The sequence below is a fragment of the Bidens hawaiensis genome, unplaced genomic scaffold, assembly GCF_021521415.1.
Source record: "Bidens hawaiensis isolate Kalapana, Puna unplaced genomic scaffold, B.hawaiensis_p1.1 tig00007232_1, whole genome shotgun sequence".
NCBI classification, from domain to species: domain Eukaryota; kingdom Viridiplantae; phylum Streptophyta; class Magnoliopsida; order Asterales; family Asteraceae; genus Bidens; species Bidens hawaiensis.
The window spans coordinates 952,846-971,784 of record NW_027491497.1 but is presented as its reverse complement, the minus strand read 5'-3'; the positions used below and the strand labels follow the sequence as shown (position 1 = coordinate 971,784).

The following is an 18,939-nucleotide window of genomic DNA, read 5'->3' as shown; positions in this document are numbered from 1 at the left end:
CGGCGCAGCCACCGACGGGGACGAAGAGGGCGACACAGTAGTATAAATATTTATTTACATTACTTTGTTATTTTCTATGAAACATTACTATTTTATATGCTAAGAACTTTGGTATTTTGTAACATGGTATTATGTTTTTAATATTGTAAGGTGATAATGATTAAAATCTAACTAACAAATAAAGATAAACATGATCATATCATTAGTTTTAACAATATAATTAACTAATGGAATAAAAATTTTCACCGATTATGAAAATTGAGTTCAAAGAAGATGTATATTCCAAACCAAAATAAAAGCCGCAAGCTTGGATTCGGTTTTGCGTGTAACTAAAACACAAAAAATCAAACCAAAATGTAGATGTAGATTTCATTTTATATTTTTTTAAACGAATAGCCAATACCTGGTATTCTACACCAAACCACCTTAGGACCTCTACCAAAGTGAAAATTACATTATTTCTTAAAAAATTAAATAATTAAAAGACATATGTTTTTTAGCTAAAAATAAAAAAAATCTTATAATAATTAAGACAAACATAAAAATCAAAAATCCTATAAGTAAAATTTTTAATTAAAAGACATAACAAATTAAAAGTAAAAGATACAATTAAAAGACAAAAATATTTAAAGAAAAACACCAAACCGCCACTTAAAGCTCTTACCGTGACGGTTTAGTTCTTTACGTGACTGATTTGACCGACGACGTCTACGTCGTCGATGATTTGATTGTCGCAGGTTGTCGTTGACCAATATTGGCCCGTATACGCCACGTTTACTGCTTTACGTGGCGGTTGGTCCGGTTTTCTAACCACACCGGCTCTAAATCATAATAGTTATCTATTCAATTAATATAACTACCAAATTATTATAACTGGAAAAAAAATAAGAACTCATTTATTTTTGTAATTATTTTTTCTCTCTTGAACTTTTATCATACACAATTACAATTTATTCATAAATTAAAATTTCTTTCTATCTAAAACCAATTTCTTTCAACTAAATATACTAATATCCATCAATACTTAGTTACATTGTGATGAATAGTATAAAACTATCTTACACGTGTTTGCATTAAATATTAACAAAAAAATATACAACCTACACAAAAACATATAACCTAAACTTGTTCTAAGAATAAGAAAACATATAACGTACACACGAATAATATAAAACCTACACACAAAATTTAGCATCAATACCAAGGTTGCAAAAGTCGCTAGGTGGACCCTAGGTGGCCGACTGGGGAGTTGGGTGTACTCGGAGTACTCGGGGAGTACTCGGACATGGTAAATCTAGAGAAAATTAATTTTTGGATATTATGTATGTCAAATATAATAAGTTTACTAATATTTATAACAAAATAGGTGAATATCAATATAAATAACATAAATACATTTTTAAATAATAAAATAATTTAAAATTACTAATCATTAATTAAAAATGATATTTGTTCGTTAATATTATTGAAATACGAATTTTGTTTTATTTTTTGAGTGAAAATCGGTCCAAGTTCACCGATAAGATGTGGTTCTGGCTGAGGTTGACCACATTTTACCGATTCTTAGTAACTAGGCGGATTTACAGAAACTCGCATCGGCGACATACCTTGTAGCGAGTACTCGGCCTTGTAATCCTACTTTTACAACATTGATCAATACCATGCACACGCACAAAAAAACGTATAACCTACACACGAAAATTTTATCCTACACAAATACAATTTATTCATACATTAAAATTTTTCTATCTAAAACCAATATCTTCCAACTCAATATATCAATATCCATCAATAAGTAGTTACGTTGTGATGAATAATATAAAAAAACTATCTTACACATGTTTGCGTTAAATGTCAATAAAAATTATACAACCTACACAAAAACATATAACCTACATTTGTTCTAAGAATAAGAAAATATATAACGTACACACGAATAATATAAAACCTACACACGAAATTTAGCATCAATACCATGCACACGCACAAAAAAACGTATAACCTATACACGAAAATTTTATCCTATACAAATACAATTTATTCATACATTAAATTTTTTTCTATCTAAAACCAATATCTTACAACTCAATATATCAATATCCATCAATAAGTAGTTACGTTGTGATGAATAATATAAAAAAAAACTATCTTACACATGTTTGCGTTAAATGTCAATAAAAATTATACAACCTACACAAAAACATATAACCTACAGTTGTTCTAAGAATAAGAAAACATATAACCTACACACGTATAGGATATGTGTATTTTTATGTAGTTTAATTAATTGTTGATGTCGAATTACATATGTAAGTTTATGTTTTTTTGTATGTTATACGTTTTTATTGCTCAAAACATGTGTAGGTTATATAATTTTGTGTATGTTGTATATTTATTGATTATATTCAATGGACACATTTGTCTGAGATTGTTTTTTAATATTATTTATCATAGTAATTTTTCTAGGTATCTCAATTGATAAAAAATATTATGTTTTGACATTTATTGTTAAAAATTACGGGTTGATGTATGCTAATAAATTGAGTGGAAATAATTTTTTTAATAAAAAGAAATAATATTATATGAATAAATTGTATTTTTGTTGGATAAAATGAAGAGGGGGTAAATAAATTATAAAACTTTTTTTTTAAACGGCCAACTAAGTAACGTCGGGTACTCCGTACGCGGCGCCCATTGGCTAAAGGTAGCCCGAGCCGGCCACTAGTCCGGACGGACGGAGCCCCTAGAGGTCCACTTATTGAGGGATTCACCGGATAAAACCCGACCCCTACGCCCGCAAATGGCACGACAGCGAGGAGCCGGTAAAACCGGGTTTATAAAACTAAATTAGTGTTTTTAATTTTTTAATTATTATAGTTAAATTAATTAGGTATATTAATTAGAGAGAGATTTATTATGGCTATGTTAGTTGTATTAATTGAAAAGAGAGCGCATTTAATGTTCCATTTACATCTTTTTCATCTATTTTTAAATATTTAAAACCTAAAATAAAATTAGTGTCCCTTATTCATTTCTCGCATCTTTTGCGTTAATATCATTTCTCGCCGAAACTTAAGCGCCCGCGCGCACACACACATATACATACTAGTTTAAAGCCCCCCCCCCCCCCCCCCGGTGCTACGGGGGTTTATCTGGGTTTTTAATTTTTTATCGTTTTTTACTTTTAGTTTTTTTATATTATTGATGGTTTAGGATGTTAATTTATCATTTCATATCCTCTCTGAGGTTGAGTGATGACACGGGCTAGTAAGTTTCAACGGTTCATTTGAGTCGTATTTTAATCCTTTAATGTGCTTATATTGTGACAACACTTTAATTATTTATTTTTCATAATTTTTCAAACATTTTGTTTGCAAGTTCAAATTTATTCGCTTTCCAAGACGATAGAACAACAATCACCGCGACGCCACCACCCGAAATCATTGGTGAGTCTTCCACACGTAAAGATGATATAAAGATGATGATATGTTATATGTTGAGCCTACAATATTTGAATTTATTTAAACAGATGTATATGTTTCAACAAATATATATTTTAAAAATTACCTTATCCTCGTCAGATTGAGAATTGTTAAAAATGTTCTGGATGCTGCTCATGTAACTCTTCAGCTGCTTGACATATAATTGTATATAAAAGCTCTATGGTTTACATGGTTTATTACGGTCCAGAATAGTTTTACTTTTATTTTCTAGATTAGTTATTGAATTGGTTTTCTCGTATTCACCTCATTACATTCACAAGTTAACAAGAACAACTAATATTTTATTTTGGTTTTCTCATACACATCTCATCATTTTATGAATCTATCAAATAAATTAAAAAATCATTATTATACGTTTTACTATTCAAATAGTATTCTCATGCTCATGGTATCACATTTTCAACTATCAAACATATCTCAAATAACTCATCACCTTCATAACTATCAAACATATTTCAAGTTATCATCCTCAAAATTTTGATTGTTAACATCTTAATTTGTCATGATTTGATAAAACCCTTGCACATATCGAATTATCTCATTGATTATATCATTTAAATTCTAACGTATCCTTAAGTTATGAACAAACACTATCATAACTTATCTATATTTCACTTTTTCCTCAATAACTCATATGAAATTCACACAACTTATCAATCCTCTCATGAAATCTCAACTTATTTAGTCATAGAATGTTTTCTTAAGACATCATCGTCGTAATAAAAAATTAACATCAGTTTTTCTTTAACCGTCGTATGACCACTCGTATAGTCAAAGAGATAACTCATGCAATCTCTGGAATATAAACTCAATTCCAAAACATTAATGCAATCAATTAAATCTTGTTCAGTAACCTCTTTGATGGTTATTTCAATCCATTTACCCCTATTGATCCTCATAAAAACAACAAGTTCAAGTTTACCAAACCTACCCCCAACTAGACTTTTTTTTGCAACCCGTTCAAGTTCAACCTAGTCAAGCAATCTCAAATCAATTAACCTCAATTAATTAGGTTTTTATAAATTCGGTTAGTAAAGGTGCTTTAAATAAGATGAACCAAGTCAAATGTAATTAAGTTTCTCAAAGAATATTTTTATTGTTTTCGTCATTTTTATCTAAACATATTTTGTCTTTTCAATCATACATTATACCAACACTTTTGTAAGGCCCCGAACCCGGTAGCCCTACTTTAGCGTCGGATTTACTCATAAACACAGTTCTACAAATCAAAGTTTATTAAACTTTCGCGGAATATAAAACTTTAACCGTTTATTACAAAACAATTAATCTTTTCTTTAAAACCATAACATAAAATATCATATTTAAAACATCGTTTCTTCCATCTTCAGATGCCAGCCGTTCAATCCATGCCATGTGCCGTCCTCATGATAACTCTATAATCAGCTCACCTGCGTGCATACTAAAAGTCAGCTACGCTGAGTGAGTTCTAGTTAATCAGGCGCCATACAATACATACACATACATACATATCCGAAGATACATATCCATACTTAATCCGTTACCCTACTACCATACATACATACATATCTACAATCACTAACCTCAGTCTACCGAGAGTACGTTCATAGTCCGCTGTCTATACCTGTACTCAAGATCGTGAACACGTAAAAGGTCCGCAGTCCTTACCTATGTTCACCAGTTATGGTACGTGCAAGGTCCGCAGTCCTTCCCTATACCATCCTATATTGACAACATGTACAAGGTCCTCAGTCCTTCCCTATGTTGCAACCTAAACCATAGCACGTACGAAGTCCGCAGTCCTCCCCTATGCTACCACAACACAAATATAGCACGTATAAGGTCCACAGTCCTTTCCTGTGCTGACGCCTATCTACATTACGTATAAGGTCCGCAGTCCTTATTTACGTTGGCGTCTATCTCCTATAACACGTATAAGGCCCACCGTCCCTATCTACGTTTACATCTATCATCTACATCACGTATAAGGCCCGCAGTCCTTAACTACGCCGTCACCTGCCAAGTCTACGTCCAACAGAAGTTAGAGGGATTCGCCATCCTAACTTACTATGTCGAACGTAGGACTCACATACCATTAGTGTACATGTATACACATACTTCACATATACAATAATTACATTACAGCATAAGAACACTCTAGGCGTTCTTTACATCATTCGTTTAACAACCATACCCCTTGTCGATACGTGCAATATCCGAAGATCGTTCACGCCCCGACAAGTGTTCATTTGTAATGTTCATACATCTTCCATATATAATATTCGTACCTTTATTTATAACCTGACAGTACGCGCAATATCCGAAGATCGTTCGTGTACCGACAAGCAATCATTCATATCTATCACATATATCACATATGGCATACACTTATCACTTAGGATAAATGTATTAACAACACATCGAGTATGTACACAGCCCCGAAAACATCACAAGGAATGGGGCTAGAAACTCACCTGAACTTGGTTACTTCTTCGGCTACTGATTATTCCTTCTCGAGCTGTGCGCGTCTAACTGTTTAATAATTGAATATCAAATACTACTCTAGCCATCCTCATTACTACTTAATTAGTCTTACGTGTCTAAGCCGATTTTACTTCATTGAATCATTACCCGGTTAGTTAATCGTTACTCGTTAATCCTTTAAGGGCATCTTTCATAACTTATCAAAGTCCAAGGGCTACTATGTAATTATCTCATTCCTTTCTAAGTCCAGGGACCATTCTGTCTTTATATTAAACTCCTAGTTCTTTACTTTGCCCTTAACGAATTGGGTAAAGAATCATCCTCTGATTCGCTAAGCTCCCATAACGAACTAGCTAGCGAATCACCTTCTGATTCGCTAAGCTCCCATAACGAACTAGCTAACGAATCACCCTCTGATTCGCTAAGCTCCCATAACGAACTAGCTAACGAATCACCATCTGATTCGCTAAGCTCCCATAACGAACTAGCTAACGAATCCTCTAAGTTTCCTTAGCGAACTAGCTAAAGAATCACCCTCTAGTTCTCTAAGTTTCCTTAGCGAACTAGCTAACGAATCACCCTCTAGTTCTCTAAGTTTCCTTAGCGAACTAGCTAGCGAATCACCCTCTAGTTCTCTAAGTTTCCTTAGCGAACTAGCTAGCGAATCACCCTCTGGTTCTCTAAGTTTTCTTTGCGAACTAGCTAAAGAATCACCCTCTGATTCGCTAAGTTTCCTTAGCGAACTAGGGTTAGGTCAGGGAACATTCCCTGACACCTTTATCTTTTCCGGCGCTGCCTTTCCGGCGCCGTCATCGCCGGAAAAACGAGATCTCACTCGTTCTTCCACAATTTTCATCGTTTTTCGTCCCGTTTGATCCAGATTTGAGCTAGGGTGATCCCTAAATTCATCTTAGGTCCGGTTTATACCCGATTCCACCCGGATCTTGTGTTTAAACGGTTTAACGGTGTCGGCTCGTCGTTACGCGACTATAACTAACGTTTTAGGCTCGTACAATATTAAACTATCATTATCTCGGGTCGGAAATCGATTATCCTTCTTCTTCCTCTTGATTTCGGCTAGAGAGAGAGAGAGAGTAGGATGAGAGAGAGCTAAGTGTGTGTTTTGGTGGTGTATGGATTATGTGTGAAATGAATGGAAAATGGGGATTAAGGTTTATATAATTATGGACATGGGCTTAAGCCCATGGCCTCTTCCTTCCTTCCCAACTCCATAACCCATATCCATTACCCAACACTAGCCCGAACCATACTAGCTTCTACTCTATTAATTTTTTTCCGACTAACCCGAGTAAACTTTCCCACTGATATTAATTTATTTAATTATAATATTCTTAGAAATTTCGGGATGTTACAAGTCTTCCCCCCTTAAAGAGGTTTCGTCCCCGAAACCTAACTTATTCCTCGTGAAAGGAACACTTCTTATATTCGCACACTTTATTGATTCGCCCCCCGCTTTATGGGTTATCCTTCTTACTCCCGACTTGCAGTCATCGAGCGGTGATCATGTGTTTTAGCTGTTAAGGTAGCTTGTCCATGAGACCCTCGATGTACCAAGACTCATCTCATCCTTCCAAGGGCTTCGTTTAGTACTTTTAACACTATTGTCTAAAACGACATTTTATCATAACATAATAATCATTCATAACCAAACTCAATATATTACACGTCACTGATCCCCAAGTCTTTATCCTTTCGCACCTCCCGCCCCTGCTTCCTTGCAATCCCTAGCCATGTGGTCAGTTTTTCCGCATTTGAAGCACTTTAGACGATCAGGGCATTCTCGAGAGTAATGCCCACTCTTTCCACACCGATAGCACCTGTCTGTCCCAGTCTTGCATTCTCCCTGGTGCACTTGCCCACACGTCTTACATGCATCCTTGTTCCCAACCTTGGCCTTCCTCTCATCAGTTGTTGTCACCATCTCGCCAGACCGCTTAGCAGAGGTAGCCCATTTCTTCTCCTTCTTTTCCTCCACCACCACATCGTCCTCAGCCAGGTCAGCATAAACCACTTCTACAAGCTCAACAGTAGAGTCAAAAGTAGCAGGTTTATTTGCCCTGACTAACATGCGGACTTTTTGTGGCAATCCCCTCACATAACATTTGATTCTCTTAGCCTCAGTGTCGACCATGTCAGGCACCAACCTAGAAAGTCAGTTGAATTCAGTAGTATACTCGCGGTGTGTCATCTTTCCCGCCTTTAGATTCAGAAATTTCATCTCGGTCCTCTCAACCTCAGCATCAGCACAGAACCTTTTCATCACCAACTCTTTCAGGTCCTTCCACCTCACTGCCTCAATCTCCTCTCGGGTCTTCCTTTGTTCCACCGTTTCCCACCAGTACATAGCCTCATCTTCAAATGATTGAGTGGCATAACCCACTGCTTGGTCGGGACGGCACTCGCTAATTCGGATATTCTTGTCCATAGTGGTTATCCATTGGAGAGTAGCGATTGCGTCTCCCAAACCAGTCAGCTTCGGCGGGTCGCATCCTTTGAAGGACTTGTAGTTACACCCACCTCGACCTACCCTTCCATCACCAACCTTGACAGATCCAGCTTCACTCGAGTCACCCTTCACTCCCTCGCCACCTTTCCCACCATTCTCTCCTGATCCTTCAGCAGTTCTTTCACGACATCCAGCAGACCCTCCCAGAGTCATGTTCTTCACAGCAGCTACTACAGCTTGAACAATGGCTGCATGAACCGCAGGGTCAAGTTGAACCCCTTCGTTGTTGCTCGGGTTTCCTCCAGCGCTTCCTTCGTCTCCGGTGTTGGAAGCTGCCTCTACTGAAGGTTGCCGGACAAGACGAGGCCTGCCACGACGTCCAGTGCGTCCTCCAGTTCCAGCAATTTCTCCAGCTTCAGCCATTAGTATTCTAAAAGGGAAAACACAAACGTCATTACTCTAGGAATTATTTAGCACATGATTTGTAAGGTAAGTAGCTAATGACATTGATCAAGTGTAATTAACTATTTGCATTACTCCTCAGGTTCTACATGCTTCCCTTTATGATTTCACTTGTGCTAGTTTCTACTGATAATCAGTTAATCAATCAAACACTCGAGAAATCCTATCCCTAACCTGCATATATCCTTTCTTTAATAATTAAGTTAACATCCTTATACAATATTTAAAATACTTTACCGTTACTGAGCTTGCTTGAGTGACACATGGCTATCTTGAACTGGCATCTTCTTTCCTTTCTTACTTTAAATCCCATTCTCTGTTCGAGTACAAGAATTTAGGATGCTTAAATCTCTCGAACTTATACTCTGATACCAACTTGTAAGGCCCCGAACCCGGTAGCCCTACTTTAGCGTCGGATTTACTCATAAACACAGTTCTACAAATCAGAGTTTATTAAACTTTCGCGGAATATAAAACTTTAACCGTTTATTACAAAACAATTAATCTTTTCTTTAAAACCATAACATAAAATATCATATTTAAAACATCGTTTCTTCCATCTTCAGATGCCAGCCGTTCAATCCATGCCATGTGCCGTCCTCATGATAACTCTATAATCAGCTCACCTGCGTGCATACTAAAAGTCAGCTACGCTGAGTGAGTTCTAGTTAATCAGACGCCATACAATACATACACATACATACATATCCGAAGATACATATCCATACTTAATCCGTTACCCTACTACCATACATACATACATATCTACAATCACTAACCTCAGTCTACCGAGAGTACGTTCATAGTCCGCTGTCTATACCTGTACTCAAGATCGTGAACACGTAAAAGGTCCGCAGTCCTTACCTATGTTCACCAGTTATGGTACGTGCAAGGTCCGCAGTCCTTCCCTATACCATCCTATATTGACAACATGTACAAGGTCCTCAGTCCTTCCCTATGTTGCAACCTAAACCATAGCACGTACGAAGTCCGCAGTCCTCCCCTATGCTACCACAACACAAATATAGCACGTATAAGGTCCACAATCCTTTCCTGTGCTGACGCCTATCTACAATACGCATAAGGTCCGCAGTCCTTATCTACGTTGGCGTCTATCTCCTATAACACGTATAAGGCCCACCGTCCCTATCTACGTTTACATCTATCATCTACATCACGTATAAGGCCCGCAATCCTTAACTACGCCATCACCTGCCAAGTCTACGTCCAACAGAAGTTAGAGGGATTCGCCATCCTAACTTACTATGTCGAACGTAGGACTCACATACCATTAGTGTACCTGTATACACATACTTCACATATACAATAATTACATTACAGCATAAGAACACTCTAGGCGTTCTTTACATCATTCATTTAACAACCATACCCCTTGTCGATACGTGCAATATCCGAAGATCGTTCACGCCCCGACAAGTGTTCATTTGTAATGTTCATACATCTTCCATATATAATATTCGTACCTTTATTTATAACCTGACAGTACGCGCAATATCCGAAGATCGTTCGTGTACCGACAAGCAATCATTCATATCTATCACATATATCAAAAATGGCATACACATATCACTTAGGATAAATGTATTAACAACACATCGAGTATGCACACAGCCCCGAAAACATCACAAGGAATGGGGCTAGAAACTCACCTTAACTTGGTTACTTCTTCGGCTACTGATTATTCCATCTCGAGCTGTGCACGTCTAACTGTTTAATAATTGAATATCAAATACTACTCTAGCCATCCTCATTACTACTTAATTAGTCTTACGTGTCTAAGCCGATTTTACTTCATTGAATCATTACCCGGTTAGTTAATCGTTACTCGTTAATCCTTTAAGGGCATCTTTCATAACTTATCAAAGTCCAAGGGCTACTATGTAATTATCTCATTCCTTTCTAAGTCCAGGGACCATTCTATCTTTATATTAAACTCCTAGTTCTTTACTTTGCCCTTAACGAATTGGGTAAAGAATCATCCTCTGATTCGCTAAGCTCCCATAACGAACTAGCTAACGAATCACCCTCTGATTCGCTAAGCTCCCATAACGAACTAGCTAACGAATCACCCTCTGATTCGCTAAGCTCCCATAACGAACTAGCTAACGAATCACCCTCTAGTTCTCTAAGTTTCCTTAGCGAACTAGCTAAAGAATCACCCTCTAGTTCTCTAAGTTTCCTTAGCGAACTAGCTAACGAATCACCCTCTAGTTCTCTAAGTTTCCCTAGCGAACTAGCTTGCGAATCACCCTCTAGTTCTCTAAGTTTCCTTAGCGAACTAGCTAGCGAATCACCCTCTGGTTCTCTAAGTTTTCTTAGCGAACTAGCTAAAGAATCACCCTCTGATTCGCTAAGTTTCCTTAGCGAACTAGGGTTAGGTCAGGGAACATTCCCTGACACCTTTATCTTTTCCGGCGCTGCCTTTCCGGCGCCGTCATCGCCTTAAAAACGAGATCTCGCTCGTTCTTCCACAGTTTTCATCGTTTTTCGTCCCGTTTGATCCAGATTTGAGCTAGGGTGATCCCTAAACTCATCTTAGGTCCGGTTTATACCCGATTCCACCCGGATCTTGTGTTTAAACGGTTTAACGGTGTCGGCTCGTCGTTACGCGACTATAACTAACGTTTTAGGCTCGTACAATATTAAACTATCATTATCTCGGGTCGGAAATCGATTATCCTTCTTCTTCCTCTTGATTTTGGCTAGAGAGAGAGAGAGTAGGATGAGAGAGAGCTAAGTGTGTGTTTTGGTGGTGTATGGATTATGTGTGAAATGAATGGAAAATGGGGATTAAGGTTTATATAATTATGGATCATGGGCTTAAGCTCATGGCCTCTTCCTTCCTTCCCAACTCCATAACCCATATCCATTACCCAATACTAGCCCGACCCATACTAGCTTCTACTCTATTAATTTTTTTCCGACTAACCCGAGTAAACTTTCCCACTGATATTAATTTATTTAATTATAATATTCTTAGAAATTTCGGGATGTTACAACCTTTTTTGATTTTGATTTTGATTTTGGAACAGTTACATATTGAATAATCTATCAATATTAAGTGTTTTTATCTCATACAATAAATTTAATCTTACTTTTCCAAAGACAATCGTTTACGATACCGTACTTCTCGTTTCATTTGTTTATTTTTATTCGTCACAATCTGTTTCAATCTCAACTATAAGAAATCCTTTCCTTCTCAATATTCAAGATTTATATTCCATTTATCAACAGATGATTAAGAAACTTTAATATTATATTAAAACAACTCGAGAGTTCAATTAATTTTTAGTAATATTTTATATAACTATGATCTACTAGTTTACAATCAAATTATATTAAAACTTTCTTTCACAATGTTATATCTTTCAAATATTTTGTAACCCACACGATGGGACGAATTATGTAAACCATCCGACGACATAAGTAATTATGGATTCATACATAATTATCCAAATCCTCGCATGAAAATCATAGTACGAACAATCATGTGTCATAATCTAGAGTCAAAAGTAGTTTTGAAATAACGTTAGAAATTTAAGATGTTAAGGACATGGTGGATACGCCGCTGATACAACCTATATATAAGTTCCTTTATCGGATTATCATGTGTAGCGTTGTGCCGACTACTCAAAGTTCCATGTTATAATAAATTAAAAATTCTATTTGAAATTTTTCCATCCTCAAAAGAAAAATAAAAAAAATAAAAAAATTATTTAATATTAAATTTGTTTTAGTTTTCTCTAATTTCGGGACAAAATTCTCAAAAGTAGGGGATACTGTAACAACTCGTATTTTTCGTTTATTATGTAAGGCCCCGTTACTGGTGCTTCACGTTGGACGTTGGATTTACTCATAAACACAGTTCTAAATATCATAGTTAATAAAAACTTTACGCGGAATATAAAACTTCAGCCATAATATATTACATAACTTTCAAATATTGTCTTAACAGACATTCATATTCATTTAAACATAAAACATAGTCTTTAAAACATCATAACAATTCCTTGAGATGCCAGTATCTTCAATTCCATGTCATGTGTCCTCATCAAGCGAGCTGCCTCATCCTACTCACATGCGTGCATACTAAAAGTCAACTACGCTGAGTGAGTTCTAGTTAATCATATAACGTACAATATATCCATACACATACTTATACACGCACCCGAAGGTACATATACATACATAGATTTTTACCTTCCTTCTTACATTTAAACAATCATACTTTCAATCTTTCTTTTAATACATACATATATATACTTACATCTCGTCCTATAACCTTCATAGATATTATTAGGGTCTGTTCCCTACATTCGCGGATATTATTAGGGTTCGTTCCCTACATTCGCGGATATTATTAGCGTTTGTTCCCTGCATTCGCGGATATTATTAGGGTCCGTTCCCAATATAACTTTACCTTCCATACCTTTCTACACATTCATAATTATAACTTCCATACGTACATACATCATTTATACATCATGTATATATCAATCATATCTTTAACTATCACTTGACGGTACATGCAATATCCGAAGATCGTTCATGCATCGTCAAACATTCATTCATACATAAATCATATAAGACATGCACTTACCACTTAAGGTAAGTGTATTAACTAATCACATCGAGTATGCACACAGCCCCGAAAACATAACAAGGAATGGGGCTAGAAACGCACCTGGATCCTGTTACGTTCTCCGTTTATTGTTATTCTTTTCCTTAACTGAGCTCGGATGACTGTACATTAATTATACGTATCAATATATGTCCTATTCATTTTATTCATATTTAAGCCAAAATGGCTAAGTCTAGTCTAATCTAATGGTCTTATTGTAGGATACAATTCACTTAGAATATTATTCTATCCTTAGACACTAATGTATTCAAATGCTGGGTATACAATTACTTTAGTGTTCTTTCCTTTTGTATTTACAAGCATGGTTGTATTAGATTACATTTTATCTAGAATCTGTATTCAATTCATAGACCCAACATACTCTACACTCGAATACATTGGTGTATTCGAGTGTGCATACATGTATTCGATTCTTGTTGCATTCAAATAGGCATAGGAAATCTAGCTTATAGTGCATTCAAGTTCATCAAGGTAATCGGGTTATACTTACGTATCCGGATAAGTATATTGTATGCAAGTATGCCTATGTAATTGATTACCACCTTTGCATGCAAGCCATATATTGTATTCGAACGCTCCATAAGTAATTGAATTTCATGTATGTATTCGGGTGTATGTTTGTATTCGGCTTAGGCATATGTATTCGATTGAGGACCTTGTAATCGAATGCCACTAAGTATGCGAATCTACATAGTGTAATCGAAATTCCCATAGTAATCGAATAAGGCCTTTGTATGCGAGTGATCATCGTAATCGAACATACTGTTGTGTTCGCGCTTAGCATTGTAAGCGAATGATACTTGTAATCGAGTCTCATATGGTAATCAAGTCTCACATTGTAATCGAGTCTCACATTGTAATCTAATTTCACATTGTAATCGAGTCTCGCATTGTAATCGGCCCTAAGCTTTGTAATCGAGTCTCACATTCTAATCGACCATAAGCTTTGTAATCGAGTCTCACATAGTAATCGACCATAAGCTTTGTAATCGAGTCATGTTCATGTATTCGAACATAAGCATTGTAATCGAACGAGCTGAAGCTTATTTAAATAATTGGTCACAGTTTGTTCCTTTATTATCATTATCTTTACTCGTTTTAACCTTAACACCTTATTATGGATCGGTATTAACCCATAAATGTTTCCTTTTATTGAGAAGAGGAAGAAGAACCGAAATCAAATCAAGCCTTTTATAGATAGATCTTTGGTGTTCAAGCTATATACAAGCTGCAAGTTCATAACCAAGTGAAACCGTGACCTAAAAACGCTTAAATGTACGTGCTTTAATCTTAAAGGTTACTTTTTTTTATGGACCCTTAATCATGAAACTTAAACATAGAGTAGATCGGGTCTAGATGTTTCAAAAAGTAGCAAACTTGATGCTTAGATGGGCATAATGGACTGATGGATATATACGGTTCATCAAGAAAACCCTAGATCTAGCTTAAATAACGATCTATAGTTAAAGATCCAAGCTTTATGCTATAAATGGACTAGATCTTGATAATGGAATGTTAACGGATGTAAAATGGTTAAGGAAACTGGAAATAGGAAGTTAAAAATGTGATTTTTAAACTGATTAACCGTTACTTGAGCCTGGACTGGGTGTATGGTTAAGAAAATCTGAGCTAAAAGCATCAGACAAGGGTTCTCGGTCAACACGAGAACCCGGTCAACAGGAGATCTCGGTCAACGAGAGTTCTCGGCCACTTAGTCTTCGGCCACTGAGTTCTCGGTGACAAGGGTTTTCGGTCAACGCAAGCGTTCTCGGTCAAACATGGGTTCTCGGTGAGAACTTGGGTTCTCTGCCCAGAGTTCTATTTGGTTTGGGCCTGGACCCAGTTGGGCCCAGATAAACAGTTGGACTGACTTAATTAAGCCCATAAGATGCTAAGCCAAACTTAGAGAATAAGATAATAATTTAAAACTCTAATGAAAAATGTGTTAAGACAGTTAATGAAAATAAAATTTTTCCAAGTTAACCTGGCAGCTCGACCCCAGCCAGGGGCTCTGCCCCTTGGACCCTAGTAGGGGCTGCCGCCCCTAGAACCCCGCTGCCAGGGGCGCTGCCCCCGGACCCCCGTTCGTTGAGGGCAATAATTAAACTAGAAACGCGATACGGACAGTGATGGTTAAATTGATACGTGTAATTGTTATACAGTTAGTCACGCACAGCTCAAGAAAGGGATAACCATAAACGGTGAACGTAACCGCATTCAGGTGAGTTTCTAGCCCCACTTCCTTGTTATGTTTTTGGGCTGTGTGCATACTCGATGTGATAGTTAATACACTTACCTTAAGTGGTAAGTGTATGCCTTGCATGATTTATGTATGATGATTTCTTGATGGTGCGTGAACGATCTTCGGATATTGCACGTACCGTCAGGTGGAAGTTAAAGATATGATAAATATATAAGATGTATAGGTGATGTATGTATGAACATATATGATGTATGAATGATGAATGTATGAATATATTTGATGTATGTATGATATGTTGATGGCACATGAACGATCTTCAGATATTGCACGTGTTGTCATGGAAAGTATGTAAAGACAGGTATGGTGCAGTTGCACGAAACAAAGGGACCAGACCCTAATAATATATGTGAGGATAGGGACCTGACCCTCATAATTTATGTGATGGTGGGGACCAGACCCTTTATAATATATGTGATGTTAGGGACCAGACCCTCATAATATATGTGATGTTAAAGACCAGACCCTTATAATATCTGTGAGGTTATAGGGCGGAAGGCTCTTTAAATAGGATGGATAGTCATGTATGAAAAGTAAGTATGAATAATGTACACTCCTTCGGGCATGTGTGTAAGTATGTAAACCGATTGTATGTTGTATGGTTAACTAGAACTCACTTAGCGTAGCTGACTTTTAGTATGAACGCAAGTGAGTAGGATGAGGCAGCTCGCTTCAGGGGAACACGTGGCACTGAATAAGAGGCTGGCATCGGAAGACTCAAGACGTTTATCAGTTTATGTTTAATTACTTAGTTTTATAAAGATAAGATGGGTGTTTAAGACATGTTATGGATCACTATGTAATACTTTATGGAAGTTTTTATATTCCGTGAATGTTTTCAATAACTCTGATGACTAGAACTATTCGAATGAGAAAATCCAACGTCCAAATGTGAGGCACCGGTAACAGGGCCTTACATAATATTGAGTAATACATCCATAAACTTTGTGTTTTTGTTCAAGAACCCTAACTAGTTGATTTGATCTTTTATGTTAGATTGTTTTGCAAGTAACTTGAAGATTGACTTGTGTTTGATTGAGATTGATTCTTGAATGAGTTTACTTATGTTTATGTTGAGCTTTATGATGTTTAAATCAATTGTTTGCTGCTGTCCAAAAATCATGTTAGGCTAAACTCGTTAGTTCTACCTAGGTTAGATGTTTATTGTTAGGTTTTAGTGAGTAATATGGATTGTTGATCATCATGACTTGATTTGTTAATGAAAAGTTTGGTTAATATTGAATTAGGTTGTGTTTAGTGGCTGTGTTTTTATTAGTTATACTCATATACCTCTTGCTTTGATTGATTGAATTAGTTTTGGTTGATTTTAGCTTGTTTGAACTCTTTACTTTGTGTTTAGAGATTGATTGTGGGTGTACAACCGTAGGGTTTAAGTGGGTAAGTTAATTGATTAGATTCAGCGGGTAGGCACATTCTTAGAGACCGAGAGGTGATAGGAAGTAGGGTCGTCTCATAGCTTTTACTTGTTAGGATTAGGATCGCGCGAGAGCGGGTTGGTTCTTGTCGGGTTTGGGTTTGTGAGCAATTAGTTGACCTAGTTTAAGTTAAACTAAATTGTTCCTCTATCCTTGGTTGCGTAGTATTCGTCTCCATTAGGGTAGTGTGTCGGTGAGACCGAGAGGAGAGTCGACATTAGAGCACTTTAGCAATTTGTCACCCGGTTAGTTCTTAAAATCAACTAATTGTAGATTAGGGGTTGTTAGTGAGACCGAGAGGTGATCTAGCTTTCTTGATTGAATCTTAGTTGTGTTATCCTTAGATATCGGTGTCGTGAGATTCTACAACCCATTAGCTTATTATACCTTCAATAGAATTCTTACCTAGGTATACATTTTCTCCATTGAAAAATCTTATTCTCAAAGTTTCGTCTAGTTTTCTTAAGTTAAGTCTTTTAAGTTAATTAAAGTAAGTTAGGTTAAGTAGTTAATAATTAAAAATCATTTAAAAAATATTATTCTTAGGTGAGTCTTGGTTAGGGTTAAGTATTAAGTACGTTTTCACGTGTCCTTGTGTTCGATACTCGGACTTCCTTAGGTCTATACTATTAGTGATCGGTACACTTGCCGGTTGTGTGTGGATTCGTTAGGATTATCGTTTTATAAATTTAAAGCTTAGTTGTGAGTTATTTAGAAAGAGCATCATTAGACACACGTCAGTAGAGAATAAGATGGAGAGAAATAAGGGTTTTAGGGTGTTAGGGAGGTTTAAGGGAGTATTTATACTCTCTTGACCTAAGTCTCATACCCATTCCTTTAATCCATCTTTTATTCCAAGTCCATACTCCTTATTATATTTTAATCTTAATTAAATATGAACACACGCTTAACAAACATAATTTTCTTTATTTATTATTATAAAATTTAGGATGTTACAAGTATTCCCTCCTTAAAGAGGTTTCATCCCCGAAACCTAACTGTTACTAAAACAAATTCGGGTAGAACTTACGCATCTCTTCCTCAACTTCCCATGTGGCGTCTGATCCTTTGCGATGCTTCCATATCACTTTCACTAGGGGTATAACCTTATGACGAAGTTGCTTTTCCTTACGATCAACAATCTCTACAGGTTTTTCAATGTAGTTCAATCGTTCATCAATCTCAATATCTACTAATGGCACGTGAGACGTGTCATCAGCTAGACATTTTCTCATATGAGAAACATGGAAGGTTGAATGAATTCCTTCTAACTCCTCGGGTAGATCTAGCTTGTAAGCCACTTCACCCACACGATCCATAATATTAAACGGTCCAATATACCTTGGACGCAACTTCCCTCTCTTCCTAAAATGAATAATTCCTTTCCAAGGCGAGACCTTGAGCATCACATTGTCACCAACGTTATATTCGATTGGTTGTCACCGCTTATCAGCATATGACTTATGTCTGTCTTGAGCAGCTTTCATTCTCGCCTTGATCTGATCAAACCTTGTCGAGGTTTCTTAAACAACTTCTAAACTTCCCATCTCTTTCTGACCAATGTCTCCCCAACATACCGGGGTTCTACATCGCCTACCGTAAAGCATCTCAAATGGTGGCATACCAATACTCGAATGGTAGCTGTTTTTTTAAGAGAACTCTGCCAGATGCAGGTGATCATCCCA

The 18,939-nt window shown here is 36.6% G+C and overlaps 1 long non-coding RNA gene across 1 annotated transcript; it reads right to left on the bottom strand.

The window, feature by feature from the left end:
- Positions 1–5,163: 5,163 nt before the first annotated feature.
- Positions 5,164–10,152, bottom strand: LOC143634744 (uncharacterized). Its single transcript, XR_013153922.1, has 2 exons — positions 9,911–10,152; positions 5,164–5,351 (listed from the first exon to the last, which is right to left on the bottom strand). It is a non-coding gene; the product is annotated as an uncharacterized LOC143634744 (long non-coding RNA).
- Positions 10,153–18,939: the final 8,787 nt, after the last annotated feature.